A 5,000-nucleotide genomic window follows, 5' to 3' on the forward strand; every position below is an offset into this window, starting at 1 on the left:
CTTTCCTCCCGCTCTCCCTCGGTTCCCTGATGAGTTTGCATGTGTCTGAGTGTGTGTGTGTGTGTGTCTGTGTGGCGCGCCGTTTGCTCTGTCTCGCCTTGTCCCCACTGTTTGTTTACTCACACTGACAGAGATACACTCGCTTGCCGTCGGTGCCTGCCACCTACGCCTGCTAACCGAGTGCCAAAGATCTCGCTAATTCACCCGCTCCCCCCTTCCCTTTTAAATAATGCATCCTCCAATGCCAGGTAGCTAGCTAGCACCGCCGCCACGGCTCTATAGCTGTCGGAACTATTTCATAAGCTGGTGAACTTGTTAGCCTGCACGTCACTCTCAGTTTGCCTGTATGCGTGTGTGTGTGAGTGTGTGTTAGTGAGTGTCATTGTCACACCCGGAGAGCTCAGTGCTACATGAAAATTGTGCCAGCCGATCCAGGCGTCTTCCTGTGTGCCCGGTGGGTGCCCCGTGGCTGCCATGATGCCAGCACGTGTGGAGCTGCAGGGAGGGTCCCCGTGGGGAGGAAGCGGGCCATTAGCACAGTCCTTGCCCCGACGTTTTACTCCACTCCAGTACACATCACAGAGGGCCGCCCTCTCGCTAACCAGCTAACACATGCTAATTAGTCTGGCGACAGAGCCAGCTCCTCCATGCTCACTGGAAGCATATGGGTATAGCTCCAGAGGAAAAAGCTGCCTGGCCAGGGAATGACGCCCGCTTCATTAAGTTTCCCTTTAATGCACTTCAAATAAGAGTGGAATGTTACACAGTGGCGCAGTGTTTAATAGTGTAGCCTCAAAATATGAACGAAAAAAAAAGCATGGCCAGAGTGATTATTTTAAATATTTTTTTTTCTCAAAGGCGCTGAGTTTCGTCTTATCTTTAAATTGGTGGGTAACTTGCCACTTGCACTGCTCCAAACAGGCATCTTAACTAAAATAAACAGTGGTCTTGTTTGACTTGCCTTCTAGATGACTGTGGCGTGCAGTCAGCTCCCCAACCCCGACTCGCCTCCCCATGCAAACGTCTTCATTTTCTGGAAAGGAGAACAACCACAGCCTTAATGAAACTTAATGATGATAGTCATAACACAACAATAATCCAGTGGTCTGGAAAACTAATCAATGCGTCTTCTCTCCTTCCCCTAATGACCTGTGAAAACAAAGCAATAAAAAGGCGGCGCGTGTTTGTTTTGGCCAAAGTAGCAGGGCCGATAAGAGCGGCTGGCTGATTAGCACAGAGCAAAGCCAAAGACGGTCACAGAGATTAGGACACCGCACAAAGCGAATGTCACCACATGAGGTGAAGGTGCGTGCGTGTGCATTTCAGGAAACCTTCCTCCTCCTGACGGAAAGTTTTCTGGCCCATTTGCTAAAATGTATTCACTCTACCACAGTGGGCTTGTTATCTCTGTGTGTGTGTGTGTGTGTGTGTGTGTGTGTGTGTGTGTGTGTGTGTGTGTGTGTGTGTGTGTGTGTGTGTGTGTGTGTGTGTGTGTGTGTGTGTGTGTGTGTGTGTGTGTGTGTGTGTGTGTTAAATGGACGAAAATTTCCTGTTTCATGTCCACATACTATGATTTTCCTATTACTGTAAGTGTAGTCAGTGGCAATAGTTTGTCATCTCAACAGCGAGATGATAAACACATGTTGTTTCCCTTTGCCTTCTGTGTGAAGTGGCTGACCGGCGTAACTCTTGTTTTAGCATGCCTCTTGTCTGCATGGTCTCTGGTTGATTCCTCCCAGACTCTGGCCCTTCACCACAAAATCATTGCGGTGTGCAGTGTGCAGCTCCGGGACACAAATGTGCCCCCAAAGTGGAGCAAAAAGCACCAGTCCTTATGTTCATCTTTTCCCCTTTTTTTAGTAAGAAATACAAAACCTGCAATTCTTTTTTTTTTAAATGGAAAGTGTTGGTTTGAATGACTGATTTTAATTTGTTAAGTAAAGATAGGGGGAAGAACGAAGAGTGATATTTTCCTTTCACGGTTTAGAGAGAATTATAAGAAAAAAAAATGTAAAAGGGGAAGGGGAAACAAATCCAGAAACACACTCTTTTAGCAGTTTTTCTCACTATCTACTAAAGTATATTTTCTACATCTTGCCATTCATACAAGTAAGAACAAAATGTACTTCAGTGGAGAGATGACGGTACGCACATGTGTGTACAAAACACACCGAGGAAAAGACCACCTTAACAGCGCTCTCTAGGGTCCACACCAAATAAAAGTCATGCATACTCTATTGAGTCTATATAGGACACACCGGAGTTGCTGACATTTTTTCCGAATCAAAATGATTTAACAAGCCCTGTAATACATGTATTTCCTATTCCCTGGTCAGATCATATGAATTCCTAAGCACACAACACATTTCACATGACAACATGGGAGATCAGTGTCAGGTGGATTACATGGAATGATTGGGTGATGTGTCTTTTTTTCTTGCTCCTGCTTGCTGGGGAGCCTGGTGTCCTGATTAAAAATTTCAGCTCCACTGCCTTTCTAATTAATTAGCGAGGCCACTCTGAGGAGCGCTGTGGACCAATTAGTCTCTCACAAGCCGATGATGCCTATCGCTACGGCAACACTGTACAGCTGTCGCTCCCCGCTCCGAGGGCCAATGGGGATGGACCCTTAGGTGCTTGCACAGGTTCAAACAGCAGCACGCGTCCACGCACACTGCATCCGATGCATGCATACACACACGGCATAATAATAACAGTAGGAATAATAAATGAAAAAAAGAGATACACTGTATAAAATAAACATGTACAGACATATCAATGGACTCCGGATCATAAAACGATATTTCCAAACTGAGCTCACATGTCATCAAATAAAAAGGATTGTTAACGATAATATGCCTTCTAAATGTAATGACAAATTTGAGTTTGAGGCCTGGATTAAACAGAAACAGCTCTTGTGATGATTCCGTGAGTCTAAAGGAATCTGTCAAGGGAGTGTGGCCGCAGATGGAGAGATATGTTGATTAAGTACCAGTCAATCAACAGAAAATGAAAGTGACAATCATGGCAGTTGCATAATCAGGTAATTTATCAAGTAAAAATACCAAACGTTTTTTTTTTTGGTTAAAGCGTCTGAAATCCAACATGTTTGACGGTTGGTCGGAAAAAATGTTTTTACGTCGCTTTCATTCCTTCCATATTTTGCTATAGATATACTGTAGTAGATTATTTCAAAAAAGGAAATTCATGTTTTTTAATCAACTAGAATTGAAAACAATCTCTCATTTCAGCGGTAATTTAAAACGCTAAATAAATTACTTAAATAACTTATGGCTCCTCAATTATTTTTGCTACAGTTGAAGTTCTTTTGTTTGCCATGCTGACTGTGGGGTAATGACTTGTATTCTGTAATACCATCATGTATAAGCTTTCTTTATCTAACCTATATAGAAGGTGACATTGTGGGCTACTTTGAAAGTTAGGACTGAAGCCACGTGAAGACAATGAAGCTGAACCACTTTTATCCCAATCCTCTCCATAGAAAAGCAGATGAAATAAGCTGGACCTGTTTGCATTTCTTAGGTCTTGATGGTGAACTCTTCCTGCATGCTGACCACAGGGCTGGGTGGTGGTTGTGTGTGTGTGTGTGTGTGTGTGTGTGGGAGGGGGGGGAGGGGGGTGTGGGGGAGGTTGTAGGCTAGGGAAGCGTCTGCATTTCTTTAGAGCTGGCAGAGTTTGCTGACATTGTGAGAACGGACTAGTAACAAGACCGAGCTCATTTCCACTTCAAGGGGTCGTCTGAAACATGGCATCAGCAGGCCTCTCTGCTAACGCTCGCTGTACACTCGCGTGCGTGTGTGTGTGTGTGTGTGTACTTGAATGTGGGTGCGCTCTTGTACGCACACACACACACACACACACACATAGACCTCAACACTTCATCTGATCGTCTCAAATGTACGGATATTAATAATGTCTCCCCATCGCCTCTTCTCCCAAAGTCTAATGTTTATACGTACTTGAGGAAAATGCGCTGATACAGGTTTTTCTTCAAAACTGAAAAACAGCCAAAAGCTAACAAAAAACGTGGTACTTCAAAGCCCCCTATGGAACTGGGAACACTTTCATGAACACATCACACACAAACACCCATAACATCCTGCAAATAATCCACTTTCTCGTACAATATTAATTGCAAAGTGGAGCGTGGATTGGCATGATTGAGCATAAAAGATGTGTGTGTGTGCGTGCACGGCAGTGTTTGTACACAATACACACACAAACACACACACACACACACCAACCAACAGTCTTTTTGCAAGCACAAACACTCAATGCTGTAGTGGCTGATTAGTAGGAGAAGAGGGGTTGAATATCGGAGGAGGACTCTCCAGAGCCGCCCATGAAACATGGAGAGGATGTCAAAGCATTTTGTTCCCATCTTGTTCATTAGATCTAACTCAGGACTAGTGGACGCTCAGTGTTTTAGTTAACTCACAATCACTCACACACACAAAGACAAAAAAAGGCACACACAGAAAACAACACAGTTTCAAACAGTTGTGGTTATTACATCGCCGTGTCTGACATTTTGTCGACATAAGTAATTAATTTAGCCTTTCTATTTGGAAAGTCCAGAGAGCCCAATTAACATGGCTAATATTGCTGCATCGTGTAAAAACATAATTTTCTTTAAATACAGAGGGAATATTCAAATGACTTGCCTTCATTATTCAAATGTATAAGCAAAGTCATCACTGGGGAAAGAGACAAGATGGGATTCGCACTCGCAGGAACAAGAAAATGATAATCAATCTTTTATTTCTGCACAGCAATCAAATATTCAGCATGTGTGCTTTTCCTTTATCTGGGTTTGCTTTTATTTGTATCGTCTGATACTCGAGGGCTTTCTTACATTTGTCCTCATTATTCATCACAAGAAAATGTAGAGGCTGATTTGTTTTGTACATATTGACTAAGTGCCACGTTGCAGTGATAATTGATTAAAAAAAATGTTTAAAGATAATTTTTGGACGTTT

General features: G+C 43.3%; 2 protein-coding genes across 2 annotated transcripts in view; one reads left to right on the plus strand and one right to left on the minus strand.

The window, feature by feature from the left end:
* bnc2 (basonuclin zinc finger protein 2) overlaps window positions 1–5,000 on the plus strand; it is a 176,016-nt gene that overhangs the window by 106,565 nt on the left and 64,451 nt on the right. The window lies entirely within an intron of this gene.
* LOC307252061 (calcium uniporter protein, mitochondrial-like) overlaps window positions 3,690–5,000 on the minus strand; it is a 236,473-nt gene continuing 235,162 nt past the window's right edge. Inside the window, exon 9 of the transcript XR_013844919.1 lies at window positions 3,690–3,699. The gene's annotated coding sequence lies outside the window, so the exon portion shown is untranslated. The remainder of the gene's footprint in view (window positions 3,700–5,000) is intronic.

This window comes from Ammodytes marinus (assembly GCF_949987685.1).
Source record: "Ammodytes marinus genome assembly, chromosome: 6".
NCBI classification, from domain to species: Eukaryota; Metazoa; Chordata; class Actinopteri; order Uranoscopiformes; family Ammodytidae; genus Ammodytes; species Ammodytes marinus.